This window comes from Uranotaenia lowii, chromosome 3 (genome assembly GCF_029784155.1).
Source record: "Uranotaenia lowii strain MFRU-FL chromosome 3, ASM2978415v1, whole genome shotgun sequence".
Classification (NCBI taxonomy): domain Eukaryota; kingdom Metazoa; phylum Arthropoda; class Insecta; order Diptera; family Culicidae; genus Uranotaenia; species Uranotaenia lowii.
Genome location: NC_073693.1, coordinates 258439000 through 258454742, shown reverse-complemented (window position 1 = coordinate 258454742; position 15743 = coordinate 258439000). Strand labels below are relative to the sequence as shown.

At 35.5% G+C, this 15743-nt stretch overlaps 1 long non-coding RNA gene across 4 annotated transcripts in view; it reads left to right on the top strand.

The window, feature by feature from the left end:
- LOC129754763 (uncharacterized) overlaps positions 1–13929 on the top strand; it is a 55460-nt gene extending 41531 nt beyond the window's left edge. For all 4 annotated transcript variants that reach the window (XR_008739088.1, XR_008739089.1, XR_008739087.1 and 1 more), the window contains one exon: positions 13137–13929. This is a non-coding gene — a long non-coding RNA (uncharacterized LOC129754763). The remainder of the gene's footprint in view (positions 1–13136) is intronic.
- Positions 13930–15743: the final 1814 nt, after the last annotated feature.

Here is a 15743-nt window from a genome sequence, read left to right as displayed (position 1 = left end):
TATGTGTGACAAAAAACGCCTTCATGTATACTACATTAACTTTCGTTGGAATGAAAAATTTCAAAAACGTCAAAGCTTTTCAGGAATTTTGCTTGAAACTTAAGTTGTACGCAAGCTTTGATGAATTTGAAATAATTCACGTCTCGTTGTCGTATTGTCAAAATTTTTCCAGCCTGATTATTAAAAATTTTAACATTTAAGCTTTTTATAATTGAAACATGTATGTAATTATAACAAAAAAGGAGTAATGAAAAAGGTGTACTCATCTTAATATCATCTAGGAGCTTTCTCTGCCAGTTCAACTCCAGCAATTGCAAAATAATCCAACGTTAGTCCGAAGGGCGTACTTCTAGCCCCTCCAATTCGGCTACATCGAATAATTTTCTATTTGTTCAAATTTGGACACCTAATTTTCACTAAACACTTTCACTTTCACTTTCACAGATTCAAGAATAAACAACAATTAACTTTTATAACTTTTGGCAAAATAACATTCTTTTTCAAGTATTAATCGCAGCGCACTAAATTGGACTGCGCACTCATTACTGCGACATTTGTGCGAACTTGTACATTCGTGCGACCTGTCAAATCAGTGTAAAATCTTTCGGAGTTCTATACGCTAACCTCTTTTCAGTCAACCTTTGTATGGATAACTGCGACTGTAAAACATTGCACGAAATCCAATTTTCAATGAAAGAGATAATAAAATTTTCAAATTTTGGAGCCGGTAAAAATAACGTCAATCAATCGTACCCGATTGCTTCGATCTCCTCGAGAACTTCGTATCTTAATATGAAACAAAAACTCAGAACGTTTTATTATTTTATTTATTTCATATTCGGAATCTAAAAATTGAAATTCAAACATGAAAAAACAAAAATTCGAACGAAGAATTCAAAACATCCTTTCATTTCTTTCAACTGATGATGATTTTAACACAAATTGGAATGGATACAGAATCAGAAATATGAAAACAGGAAAACATATTTGATTTTGATAATATGGAACCAATACTTCCAAAATCAGTTTAATTTATTTTAGAATAAAATATTTAGAAATAAATTTCAATCATGAGAAAATTTTGAAAAATTGAAGCAGAGTTCTAAACCTGGGATTAGTTTTTGAGGTTTTGAGGTCCTGAACTAAGTTTGTTATTCCTTATTTATCTTACTAAATTGTTGAGTTTTTGTTGTAGAGTTGAGATTTGTTGAGTTTGAAATTTCGGAGGTCATATATTGATTATTAGTAATGTGAATTAAGTTCAAAACCACGTTTTGATTTATTTATAGTACTTTAAAGGGCCGTAAGAAGAACCGACTCATGGGGGGGGGGGGGGGGGGTTTGGTGACTGATTTTTACCTATGATTTTTTCCCAACAATTCACGAATACAAAAAAAAATAAACAAATTATGTTTGTATCTATTTGATGATTAATGTTTATGTACTCATTAATAAATTTCATATTAAACGTAACTTTGGAAAAGTGATCCTTAGCCTAAAAGGTGAGCTAAATTTTTATAATGAAAACCTTTGAAACAAAATATGCAATTTGCTTTCGACGATAGTTGAACTTTTTTTAACTTGTTTAAGGGTCTGGTAGATCAAAGTTTTTTAATTTGAGCATAAAATATTTTTTTTGGGAAGTTTTCAATTTCTTAAAAGAAAACTTATTCTACACTCAAATCAAGCAAGCCCAATCTTCCAAACTCTTTTGCAAGTTCCAAGTTTCTAACCTTTGATGAAAATAAATAAAATTTTCTCAAGAGACAGTAACAGATAAACAAATTTCGGATCAAATTTGCTTGATGTTAACTTGAACTAAAATTATGATATTAATTTGGCTTAAAAAAACTGCAATATTAAAAATGTTAAACAATTCACCGAGAAAATGTAGGATTTTGTATAGATACTTTAGGTGAAGATCAAGTACATTTTTGTTTAACAGCAAATATTTTTCATTAAGAATCAATTCCATAATGAAAATCGTGTGAATGATTTTAAAAAAAATAATTTTGGATATTTTGCATTTAACAAAACTAAGAAAATTAACTCAAACTCTACTTTACATTTATGATCTTTTCGATTGATTTTTCTCGGTGATCATTAATGATTAATGGTTTAATGATTAATCATTAATGGTGATCAGATTAAAAAAAAACTTTATATAGGTGATTTTATGATGATTAAAACACTCATTCACGAGCTCAATCTTTTTATTAATTTTAAAACTGAATTCTGAGCCTGATTTCAAAAATTCAACTTTGAATCTGTTTCCGAATTTCAATACGATTTCTGAAATGTACAAAAAATACGTTTTCCGAATCTTAATTTCAGATCAGAATTTTATGAGCTTAGTTTTAGAGCTCTTATTCATGAATCTTTTATTTCAATTCTGTAGAGTTGGTTTAATCTTAATTCATTATTTTAATTATTTATTTTTAATCTTCTTTTAGTAATTCTGAATCTTAGTTTTCTTTTTTGGATCGCCACTTAAGAGCTTTTAATGTTTAAATCATGTGTTAGAATAAAGTTAAAAAACTTTGAATTGGAATATTATACGAGAGCATAGTTGGCGTTGCTCGAATGCGGTCGTTTTTTTTCGCGGTCGCGTTTTTCGTCGTGATTCATCGAAATTTATTTGATCAAGTTTAGATAAGTTTTACAACAGTGCAGTGAATTCTTTTATCTCAATCGAGTTATAATCGGAATATTTATTTAATTTCGATATTCTTTGATGGTTCACGGCTATGACGGTCAACACTGGATTCCCGCTTACATTCGTGTAGATTCGAGAAGAAAATGCACGTGCCCCAAATGTGAAAAATAAAGAAATTTCGGTTGATTTGAATCTACGGATCCAGTTATATTTCTTTTGTGATAGTGATGAAAAGGGAAGAACTTTCAATTATTTTTCCAATGTTCCACGATTCGGGTTTTGTGACTGGAAGAAACTTGTTGAGGTAGACGAAAAAATACAAATTCCAGTGCTGGGGAGGAGTGATTTTTTCGGTGGCCTGCTTAGGTTTACATAGTTACAAAGGCAAAGTGCAGAAAACAGAAGTTGAGAAATCAAGGTGGAATATGCTTGGTTTCTGCTTGGAGCTGGGTTTCAAAGAAAGTGTTTCGGTTCATGTGATAGTAAAATAACATGATTTCCACAATGTGATGTGGTTTCTTAATATTTTGCATGTGCGATCACCGGATAAGAGAAAATACTATGAGAAATCGTGGTTTTTGGAAGTATGGTTTCAAATCGGCGAAGAGTGTGTGCTGTCGATCTATTTGGTGAGATCCAACCTTTTTACGATTTTAATCTTCTGCATTGTATGATTTTTATATAGTTATTAAGCCATATGTAGCATTTGGTGGAATTGGTGAGCCCGATCTATGCCTACTTTATGTACAAGAAGATTGCATTATAATGTTTAAATTTCCAATATTTATAAGGCATGCGGTGCACATTTCCAAGATTTTTAACTTTTATGAAAGAAACCTTTCGAGCTCTAAACAGACCTCGAAAGGTTTCATGATGTACTAATATTTTCCGTTTCTCTTTTTTATTTTATTTTCAAGAGCGAGTAAAGGCGCTTTATCCTTGGTCGATGACCAGAAATGATTGTACACTGAAATCCTCAACAGTTCATCAATGAAAGTAAAAGTTTAGACTTAGGAATCTTTTTATTTATAATATTGAAAATCTTCAAAATTCTTTCAATCTAAGGTTTAGGATTTCTGTGTCCAAAATAAATCTTTTCCAGCCCTTCTAGGATGGTCAAATACGAGTTTCTTCACATTACGCCTGGTTACTTCATCAAGGAGCATTTTTCTTAGCATGCTTCCAACGATACTGTCCATTTGAAACGTATGGTACTGGTGGTCCACGTTTCTTCCTGTTCCTGTGTTCCAGATGTCTCTGCGTTCTCTGCTCCATGGTAGGCCCAACCACTTTGTGTTTTTGATCATTTTAATATTTTTATGTTAAAATAATCAAAGACATGAACAAAGACAAGAAGAATAATAAGACAATTTTATTATTCTTTGGGACTCAGACATAAGTTCTGGCTATGGAAGTACGATTAGTGATTAGTGATTAGTGAAAACTTTGAATTGGAATATTATACAAAATTCTTTTTTTTTTTTCATATTCGGAAAAGTATTATCAAAACAATGAATATGCATACGATTTTCAAAAAACATGATTCTTATTTGATATAAAATGCATAACCGGATTTGAACCAGGATTTCGAAACAGCTTTTCATTCCTAATTTCTTATGATTATTCGATTAGAAAATCAAGAATCCTAAACTTGATACAGAATCAAAAATAAAAAACATGTAGAAATATAATTTTAGTTATGGTAATATGGAACCAGAACCTCCAGAATGGGTTTAATTTAAAATTTAATATTCAAACCTGAACTTATATGATAAGGTTGCCAGATTGGCCGGTTTTAACCGGGTTGGCCTGGATAATTAATATAAAATTTGGGAAAAGTCCGGTTCGATCCGATTGCCCGGATTTCATTGAAAAAGCCCGTTTTTTTCTCGAGTTTATTCTCATTCTCATTCTTAAATCAATTTAAAAAAAAAAATGTTTTAAAGTTTTTAGAGCAAGTTTAAAAAAAGATTCATGAAAGTTTTTTTTAAATTTTTTTTTCGTGATTTTTGATAAGTATGTAATTCCTAGGTTTTGACCAAAATTGCTCAGATATTCCTCGATTTTGGTCGACAATTTTGAAATCCAATAATCGGATTTTGCAAGGTTTTGATACAAAACAGCCCGGATTTTCCTGGCCCGTATAACTTAGCGCTATTATTATAATTTGATAATGAATTTACAAATTTGAGTGTGAAGTGTTTTGGACACTCATGGGGGGGGGGGTTTAACCCCCAAAACCCCGCCCCCGTTCCTACGGCCATGGTACTGTATCATTTGTGTTTCCCAATGTTATTAAAACGCATTGACATGAAAATTTTAAATTTTTCAACACATCGAACGGCTAATTTATACCTGAGAATAGGTTTTCATTAAGAATTGCTGCAAGTTTCAAAATGTTACATTCTGTCATGTCACAGTAGTAAATATCCAAAAACTCAACGTAACTTGCCTACACTGAATTTTCAAAATATTTTCATTCGCGATCTTTTGCTATTAGAACATTGAAAATCTTTGGAATTTAATGTAAGGAAGGATAATAAAAAAAATGGGTCTTAGCGAATGGATTATTATAATAAGAGCATAAATAAAGTGTGGCTCTTTTTATGTTGGAAATTTCTTGGATTAACTATTTTTGGCTCTTCTGTCTCAAAAGGTTGCCGACAACAGGTCTATACGTCTGCGATATTAAAATATTCAAGGAAAAGTTTGTGTTAATAGGGGGGTGTGTGGTGGTGTGGAAATTATAAATCAAGATCAATTTCAGTAAATGGTGCAATTGTGATTTCATATACCTTCTTTGCTCCTAGGTTTTGTTAAGGAAACTCCTGTTGCTATCTATGAGGCAGTGATAAAAGCTCTCAAGCTGTTGGAAAGAGAGAAGTACTTTTACAATCATGTAGTTATCAAAAACATTTTTTTGAAAAACTTCTCCAAGCTCACTTTTTTTCTAACTGTTATTTCTGTTATATTGATATTTTTTCAAAAACGACTTTTTAGAATGAATAACAGATAATACTTTCAAGTTTAATTGAAACTAAATATTTAATATCTAAAGGTTCTGTCAATGAACAAAATATTATTGCTCTTTTTTTTTTTTGGTAGTACAGTATTAATTAGTTTTCAGTAATAAAAATTGGGAAGAGTCGTTTTTTTTGGAAATTTATCAATGTGATCCTAGTCTTTGCCTCATCTTGATTTCGCTTTTATGGAGAAGGAACTAAATGAACCAATCCAGAAATTTATTAATTCATATTAACGCTCAAACAGTGGCTTGAAGTTGACTTTTAACATCAGTCATGATACTTTGAGTTTAAAAGCTACATAAAATTTAAAAACAGATTCCTAATTCAGAATTCTCAGCTCTATAAATTCTAGACTTGAAAAATTTGAACTGAAATGTGTTTATTGCAAGCTCAAGATGATTATAAAAAAGGATTAACAATTCCAAATGTAAAAGTTTGATTTTTTTGAATCTTCCATTCCAAGCATTTTTAAATGACCGTTATGGGTTAAATTCATAAAATAGGAGAAAAATATATTTTAATAAACTTCAATGGCTACAGTTATCCAAAAACTGATAAATGTTTAAATTTATTGCATTTTTTGACGATTGACTGAAAAAGCTATTCAATCATTTCGAATTTTATGTGGAAAACAAATCCTACAATTTCTAATATTCATCAAAATGAATAACGGGTTGAATGATTTTGGTGGTAATGCAGTATTTAAGTCATTTCAAACGAACTCGTCCAATATTTTGTCGATTTTATTCATACAAGTTTGGTCAATAAGATCCAAAAGTTCAGGTGTTCAAAATAAGTGAAATAAAAATATAAAAAAAAATTAAAACAGGTTGTCAGCGCCTAATAGTTGCATAGGCAAATTTTAAGTCGTGCTTTATGGTTTCCGTTTTTTTCAATGGTTGCACATCTTAAAAGTCTTCTAAAGACTCAACATGTGGTTTAAGAATCTGATATTTGGTACGGAAGCTTATTATAAGAACTTCCAGTTCCAATGGAACCCAATTTGGAGACGGGTCCCTTTGAAGGAGGTCATCCAAATGAACCGTCCAATGCACAAGGAGAAAATTATGGTCCTTAAATCTCAACAACGAAAATTAAAGCGGTAGGTTTGAGTTCCAGGAATATTACTTATATTACGTAAAATTTTCTCAGAAACTCAAATCTGTCGTTTGATTTGACCATGGCCATTGGAGTGGCGTGCTATTTACCCAGTAAAGAGCTTTTTTTCTTTATATGTCCTTGCAACATAAAATTTCAAGTCATGGAAATTCCATAAAACGTATTAAACGGTTCTCAAACACTTCAAATATTTTAAAAGGGACGAGTTACAGGTGAAAAGATAGTAGTATGCGATCGGTCCCCCTTTTTCATGCAAGTGGAAATATTTGTAATGAATGGTATTCCAGTAGCATTTCATCAATTTCCATGAAGCATGCATATAACATTGAAAGGTTTTCCAACAATATTTCAGTAAAAAATCTATTTTAATCCAAATCAGTACAAATCAATACAGTACGATACAATGTATGTAGATCCATTTCTCTTCAAAAGCAATCAAGATACGGACAATTTGCAAAACTGAATTTTAATTGAAAGCTGTTCACTCCCAAATCTTTTTGAGAGGAACAATTTAGGTCATTCCACAAATCCGACTGGGATAGAAATAAATTAATGTCATACAATCCATCCATTGACGCTTCCCATCCAAATATTGATGACATTTTCAGTCGTTTAATATTTCTGCATACGACAAAATCCACACGCCTCCGAAAAGCAATTACCAGCCATCTTCAGCTCACTCTACCATTCCAATCTCCGGGCGTCTCGAATTTTCATCCCGAGTTTCACATTTCGTCCCCCACCTCATACGGACTATACACATACAATGAGGTCCCGCAAAAATCGATAATAATCATCGGCACTCACTTCAAGTGCTCGTATTTCACACCGATGTGTAAACTACATACGGCTAACTAGGAGTACAATTCATGATTCGTCTCCCAGATCACCCATTAGACCACCCCCGCCCACCAGTTCCCAACTTCCGTTAATAACAGTCAGTTTGACGACACGTTCCGATACACCCCGGAAACGAGCAGAGTGTGTCCTTTCGATATTACGATGATGATTTGAATCCGTCGTCGTTGGATTGCCGTGTGAAGAGTATTCGATGAATGGTTGGCCTGATTGGCTTCCTAGAGGAGGTGCTGCTGGTTAATGAAGGCACTGTGGAGGCAAATGATTTGATGATGATTTTCTTTGGTTTGTTCCTCGCTTTCGATGTCACTCGCAGTTGTTGTTGTTGATCGGACTTCGAATTCCGGGGCATCGTTAGCGTGTTTGTCCTTCCACATCGACCGTTCGGTAAGATTGTTATTAGTCAATGTTAGCTTATTTGCTAGCCATTCACGGTGCCTTGCCTACTGATATAGTTTTACTGGATTTTTCACTCGAAAAAATAGCGACTATTTGTGTTTCATTTATTTTAAAATCCATACATTTATTAGGCAAAACTGTTTTTGAAACATGCCCTTAGAAGCCTGACGAGCTTTTCCCAAGCAGCTTAAAGCATGCTACATAGTTGATAATTTCAGCTCAGATTGTTACTTCTTAGCCCGAAGCTGGAAAGCTGAATTCAGTTTATGTGTAAGATTGATGACTGCATTTTTACAGACTGGGCAGCATTTTAGTACCATCTTCCTCTACTTTTCTTTCTCACACTCGATAGTAGTATTTCAAAATCTTTTTGTAGTGAACTGTAAATGAATCATCAGCAAGCTTTAAACCGTAATCGTATAGGACCTTCAAACTTTCATAAAATAATTTTCAATACCATGTCACCATCATATCTTATGTCTCACATTTTCCGTCTAAATTCGCGAATTTCACGCCTTATTAGTAACGTCTAACTTTTCATGTTTGATCTTTTCTAGGTTTAACATTTCACGATTTATCTCATTTGACCACGTATCTCGTCTCACATCTCACGTCTAAGGTCTTACGTTCCCACACATGTCATGTATATCTCACGGATCAAGTCACACTCTCTCACATCACGCTTCTAACGTTTTATATATCCATTTGGAAGCCAAATCAAACCAAAAAACTGCAGCAGCATCCTTGAAAACTGGGCTACCCAATCCAATTCCGTCTTTTTCCACCGGAAGGCTAAACCAAAACAAACAATCAGCAGCAGCCGCCTCATAAATTTACGTTTCCTAAGCCAATTCCGTCTTTTCCCACTGGAAGACAAATCACAACAATCAACAGCAGCCTTAGAAATCTGCACGTTCGTCTTTTTCCACCGGACGGTCAAATCAAAACAAACATTCAGCAGCAGCAGCCATAAAAATCTGCGCTTTCTCAACCAACTCTGTCTTATTCCATCCAAAGGCCAAATCAAAACACACAATCAGCAGCTTCAACAGCCTTAAAAATATGCGCTTCGTAGGCCAATTCCGTCTTTTTCCGCCAATCCGTCTTTTTCACCGGAAGACCAAATCAAAACAAACAATCAGCTGCCGCAACCTTAAAAATCTACAATTTCTAAACCAATTCCGTCTGATTCCATCGGAAGGCCAAATCAAAACACACAATCAGCAACAGCAGCAGCAGCAGCCATGAAAATCTGCGCTGCCTAAGCCAATTCCGTCTTTTTCCACCGGAAGGCCAAATCAAAACAAACAATCAGCAGCAGCAGCCTTGAAAATCTGCGCTTCCTAGGCTAATTCCGTCTTTTTCCACCGGAAGGCTAAATCACAACCAAAAGGAGCAGGCTTACAAATCTGCGCTTACTAAGCCAATACCTTCTTTTTCCACCGGAAGGCTATATCACAACAAAGAGCAGCAGCCTTCAAAATCTGCACTTTCTAAGCCAATTCCGTTTATTTCCGCCGGAAGAAAAATAAATAAAACAATCATTAGCAACAGCCTTTGAAATCTGCACTTCCTAAGCAAATTTCGTCTTTTCCTACAGGAAGGCCTAATCAAAACAAACAATCAGCAGCAGCAGCCTAAAAAATCTGTGCTTCCAAAGCCAATTCCATCTTTTTCCACCGAAAACCAAATCACAACAATCTTCAGCAGCAGCCTTAAGACCTGGAGGCCAAATTCCAACAATTAGAAGTAGCCTTAAAATCTGCGCTTCCTAAGCCAATTCCGTCTTTATTTACTGAAAGCTCAAGTCAAAACAATCAGCAGCAGCAGCCTTAAAAATCTGCTCTTCCTAAGCCAAATCCGTCATTTTTCCACCGAAAGGTCAAATCAAAACAATCAGCAGCAGCAGCAGCCCTTAAAATCTACGCCTCCTATGCCAATTCCGTCATTTTCCACTGAACGGCCGAATCAAAACAAACAATCAGCAGCCATAAAAATCTGCGCTTCCTAAGCCAAATTCGTCTTTTTCCTCCAGAAGACCAAATAACAACAAACAATCCGCAGCAGCAGCCTTAAAACTCTGCGCTTCCAAAGCCAATACTTTTTTTTTTTCAAAACAATCATCAGCAGCAGCCTTAAAAATCTGCATTTCCTAATCCAATTCCGTATTATTCCACCGGAAGGCCACATCCCAACAATCAACAGCAGTAGTCTTAAAAATCTGCGCTTCTAAAGCCAATTCCAGCTTATTCTACCGAAAGGCCAAATCAAAACAAACGATCAGCCGCAGCAGCCTTTAAAATCTGCGCTTCGTAAACCAATCCACCCTTCACCGGAAGGCCAAATCAAAACCATCAGCAGCAGCACCATAAAAATTTTCGCTTCGTAAGGCAATTCTAAGCCTTAGAAATTCTACGCTTCCTAAGCCAATTCCTTCTTTTTCTACCGGAAGACCAAATCAAAACAATCAGCAGCAGTAGTCTTAAAACTCAACGCTTCCTAAGCCAATCTTTTCTTTTTTCTGCCGGAAGGCTCAACCAAAACAAACAATCAGCAGCAGCAGCCTTAAAAATTTTCGCTTCCTAAGCCAATTTCGACTTATTCCGTCTTTTTCCACCGGACGGCCAAATCAAAGCAAACAATCAGCTGCAGCAGCCATAAAAATCTGCGCTTCTAAAGCCAATCCGTCTTTTTCCAAAGGAAGGCCAAATCAAATCATACAATCAGCTGCAGCAGGCTTAAAAATCTGCGCTTTCTAAATCAATTCCGTCTTATTCCAGCGAAAGGCAAAATCAACATACACAATCAGCTGCATCAACAGCCTTAAAAAGCTGCGCATCATAGGCCAATTCCGTCTTATTCCACCGGAAGGCCAAATCAAAACAAACAACCAGCAACAGCAGCCATAAAAATCTGCGCTTCTAAAGCCAATCCGTCTTTTTTCACCGGAAGGCCAAATCGAAACATACAATCAACTGCAGCAGCCTTAAAAATCTACACTTTTTAAGCCAATTTTGTGTTATTCCATCGGAAGGCGAAATCAAAACATACAGTCAGCTGCAGCAACTTAAAAAATCTACGCTTTCAAAGCCAATTCCGTCTGATTCCATCGGAAGGCCAAATCAAAACACACAATCAGCAGCAGCAGCCTTGTAAATCTGTGCTTACTCAGACTATTCTGACTTATTTAACCGGAAAGCCAAACAAAACCAACAATCAGCAGTAGCAGCCTTAAAAATCTGCGCATCCTCAGCCAATTCCAAATCATAACAATCTGCGTCAGCCTTGAAAATCTGCGCTTCCTAAGTCAATATGGTTTTTTTTTCATCGGAAGGCCAAATCAAAACAATCAGCAGCAGCAGTCCTAAAAAATCTGCGCTTCCTAAGCCAATTCCATCTTTTCCACCGGAAGACAAAATCAAAACATTCAATCAGCAGAAGCCATAAAAATCTGCGCTTCCGTCTTTTTCCACCGAAGAACCAAATCATATTAAACATTCAGCAGCAGAGGTCTTGAAATTCTGCGCTTCCTTAGCCAATTCCGTCTTTTCAACCGGAAGGCCAAATCGAAATAACCAATCAGCAGCAGCAGCCTTAAAAATTTGCGCTTCCTAAGCCAATACCATCTTTTCCACCGGAAGGCCAACTCGAAAAAACAGTAGCAGAAGCGTTAAAAATCTGCGCTTTCAAAGCCAACTCTGACTTGTTTCACCTGAAGGCCAAATCAAAACAATCAGCAGCAGTAGTCTTAAAAATCTGCGCTTCCTAAGCCAATGGCGTCTTTCTCCACCGGAAGGTCAAATAAAAGTAATCAGCATCAGTAGTATTAAAACTCTGCGCTTTCTAAGCCAATTCCGACTTATTCCACCGGAATGCCAAAGCAAAACAATCAGCAGCAACTGCCTTGAAAATCTGAGCTTCGTAAGCTCATCCGTCTTATTCCACCGGAAGGACAAATCAAAACAATAATCAGCAGCAGCTTTTAAAATCTGCGCTTACTAAGCCAATCCACCTTTCTCACGAGAAGGCCAAATCAAAACAATCAGCAGTAGCCGCCTCAAAAATCTGCGCTTCCTAAGCCAATTCCGCCTTATTCCACCGTAAGGCCAAATCAAAACAAACAATCAGCAGCCTTGAAAATCTGCACTTCCTAAGCCAATTCCGACTTTTTCCACTGGAAGACCAAATCCCAACAATCAGCAGCAATAATTTTAAAATCTGCGCTTCCTAAGCCAATTCCGTCTTTTCCACAGGAAGACGAAATCAAATCAATCAATCAGCAGCAGCCTTTTTCAGGCTTGAAAATACCAATTTCAATGTAGCATCACTGCTCTACTGGTATAAAACTAACAATTAGCTGAGAAACATTTTCTTGGACTTGCTTCAACCTATCAGTTCCTGGCTGACTAAACGTCATATTGAAGGTCGAATGAAATCGAAATATCAAAATGATACCATCTTGCTTAGTTCACAACTTTGATAGCTGAAAAGTATTTATATTCATTAAATATCTCAATATTTGCCATGCCATTTTTTGTACCAATATCAATTCTTTGAAAAAAATAGATAATTCACGCCTAAAAGTTTTAATTTGAATTTTTTTCAACGGGCGCCTTATTTTTCATATTTTATATAAAGATAATATGCATGAGATATGAAAATAGAGAATTTTATTTCAGTTTATTTATAAAAACATTTCGATGCACTCTTCAAGGATCAACAATTGCTTGGGAGATTAATTACTCGGGAACAACATCACGAATCAAAAAGTTTACAAAAGTCCACATCTGATTAAGTTTTAAGCAAGCTTGGAGGGCTAGTCTTAAGGAAATTTTATAAGCTAATAGAAAGTTAAAATTGTTACTTGGGTTACGAATCTGGGAAATCCCAGTTGACGGTATGTTATCAGATGTTCGATTTTTGTGAGCAAAAGTATCGCAACCACTACAACTTCGAGAAATCGAGTTTATTGTAGACAACAATATAAAATAAAAGAACTTGAAATTCTAGAAATTTTTAAAACATTTCTCGAGTAACTTTTAACATATTAATCGATTCACATTTTCCTCTCTTTCCAGAAACCGTCACTTGAACGAAAGTCACAGCTCCAAAAACTCTCCATTTGTTCTCCAACTTCAACCGTCCAGGTTCAACCTGTCTATCAAGTGTTAACCGTTTGGAACAAATGCATATTCACTCACACAGAAGGAAAGAAAATCAAACCGTCTAGACCGCCATGGTGGTTTTCCTAACGCCAATGGAGTAAAACGAAAATCAAGTTCCTTCGCCATAAATAGAAGCAGAAAAATTGTACCGATACCGTGCTAGGAATCTAAATTATGTTGGTAAGGTAGACAACCATAGTCAAGTCAGTCGTCGTCGGTGGAAAATAGATAAGAAAATTCATTCAGCTGATTGTTGTTGTGGGCGTACCGGGTTCGGGTCGTTCGTGTAAATAGGCTCAATTGCATAGTTAGATAGGTCCTGGTTTAACAAGTTTACCTGCCAAGAGAGCAATCAATTTCAACCCTATAAGCTCTCCATATTATGACCATGGACTGATCCCGCAGAGAAAGGAAAACAGTGCCCAGTGATATACTTAGTTTGTATCAACATATGGAATCGTTCGGATAAAGCATAGAAGGGGAAAATAATTTCCATAGCTTTAACTAAGCCCCAGAAAAAGGGAAAAATAACCACAACACTACACCCCCAAGTTCGGAGTTTGGGGCAAAGGGATTTGGGTTCGCTGGATAACAAATCAACAATTTAAGTCGCCTGTTGCTGAAATACCCGGAGGAAAAACAACAACACCGAAAATGATCTACCGGTGCTGCTTGGTCGTACCCTTGTTGGGGCTGCTCGCTGGATACGTGGGTGAGTACCATATTCAACATACCTTTGGCTAATTAAGAAACCTTTTCTCGATACTTGATTACTTAATAAATCATGACACATTATAATCTGTGTGGGAGTTAAGTTGAATTAATGCTGAAGCTTCGATAATGTTTTGATTAAGAGTCGTCTCAGTTAGTAGTATTCGGTCAAAGGTCCAAAGCCAAATTTTTACCTTTTTTACTACCCGTTGAAACGGGTATTCTGCATAATGTTTTATCTAACATTTAATATAAAATTTCAATTTCTTTCCATTTATTTCATCCGCCTTTCCATTTATTTCATCGCCTTTCAACGCTCAAGATAAGACCAGTGTTAACAGTGAACAGTATGAATTTGCTTTTGAATAAACCATTAAAAAGGTATAGAAAATATGCAGAACAATGAAATGCCCTAGAACCCCCGATGGTTTATCTAAAATTTGGGCTCAAATGAAAGTGGGAAGTCCCTGCTTTCGAATGGTGCAAAAATTAGGGATGCTTATTTTCGATTAATAAAATAATTCAATCATCGAGACACCGTGATTAAGCATCAAAACTAGAATTTAGATTTTTCAGATTTCCTTTGGTCTCCCCTTTGGTGGTTTTAGAGAGGGTGAAAACCGAAACTTTTGAACGCTTAAGGGGGGTGGGGAGTGTAGGGTCTAACACTTTAAAAAAATCGATTTTTTTATTTTTTTATTTTCTTATTGTAAAACATTTCAAGAATGTTGTGTCAAATTTTCAAGTCAATTGGAGCAAAACTGTAGAAATTATAGGCCTTTATCTCCTCCTAACTAATACTGCAAGAAAGCAAGAGCAGAAACTTCAAACGCGTTTTTCTCGAAAGCACATTTTTAAAGTCCGTGGACATCGTCATTTGAAAACTACTTATCCGTTTTTTTTCAAATTTGGAACATATTTTCTACAAATAAAATACCAGACCCCAACGTTTTTCTTTTTTGTTTTTTTTTACTTTGGGGAGATTTTACAGGTGAAAAATGGCGGATTTTTTCGTGAAAAATCGTAGTTTTTACTTGAAACAGCCACAAAAATTTCATAAATTTTTTTTTTTAAGTTAAATAGAAACGTTGGGGTCCAGAAAAACATCTATTAAAAATATTTTGCGCTGATTTTTTGACCTCAGATGATTCTGTGCTGAGATACAGTGTCCACCGCAAATCCTGTTTTCTAAAAGGCATCCTCGAAAGTGCTCCGTCACCGGCTCATTTTTCAATATTTTTCTACGAAAAAATTACTAAATGTTCTTTTAACAATGCTTTATATAATTATATAATGCAAAAAATTCGAATACATTTGTTTGAACGATAGCTCTAGAAAAAAATCGTGAAAATGGTGTTTTTTTTATACCCGTTAGGAGTTCGATGAAGATACGAACAGTTTTCTACCTTTGAACGCATCATCCGAGCAGGAGCAAGTCCTAATAGAAGCTATGTTGTCTTTTGGTATGCGACAAATAAACCATCTAGCAAATGAAAATTCTAGACTGCTCGATCTTGTTTTCATCAACAACGATGATTCGGCCGAGACTCTGGATCCACCGTTACCGCTCCTTCCAACCGATCGTCACCACAGACCGCTCGTCGTTCAACTCGTCACGGAAGTTGAGCTTCTCTCTGACGTTAATCATCGTGAATTCGACTATAATCGTTGTGACTTAGACGCTATGAACACTGCCATCTCGAACATCGATTGGAACGACCGTATAGCTACTGAGAGTTTCGAGGGTCAGTTTCCTCATTTTATTCTGAACTTTCTAATCTAATTGAAACCCACGTTCCATTAAAGAGA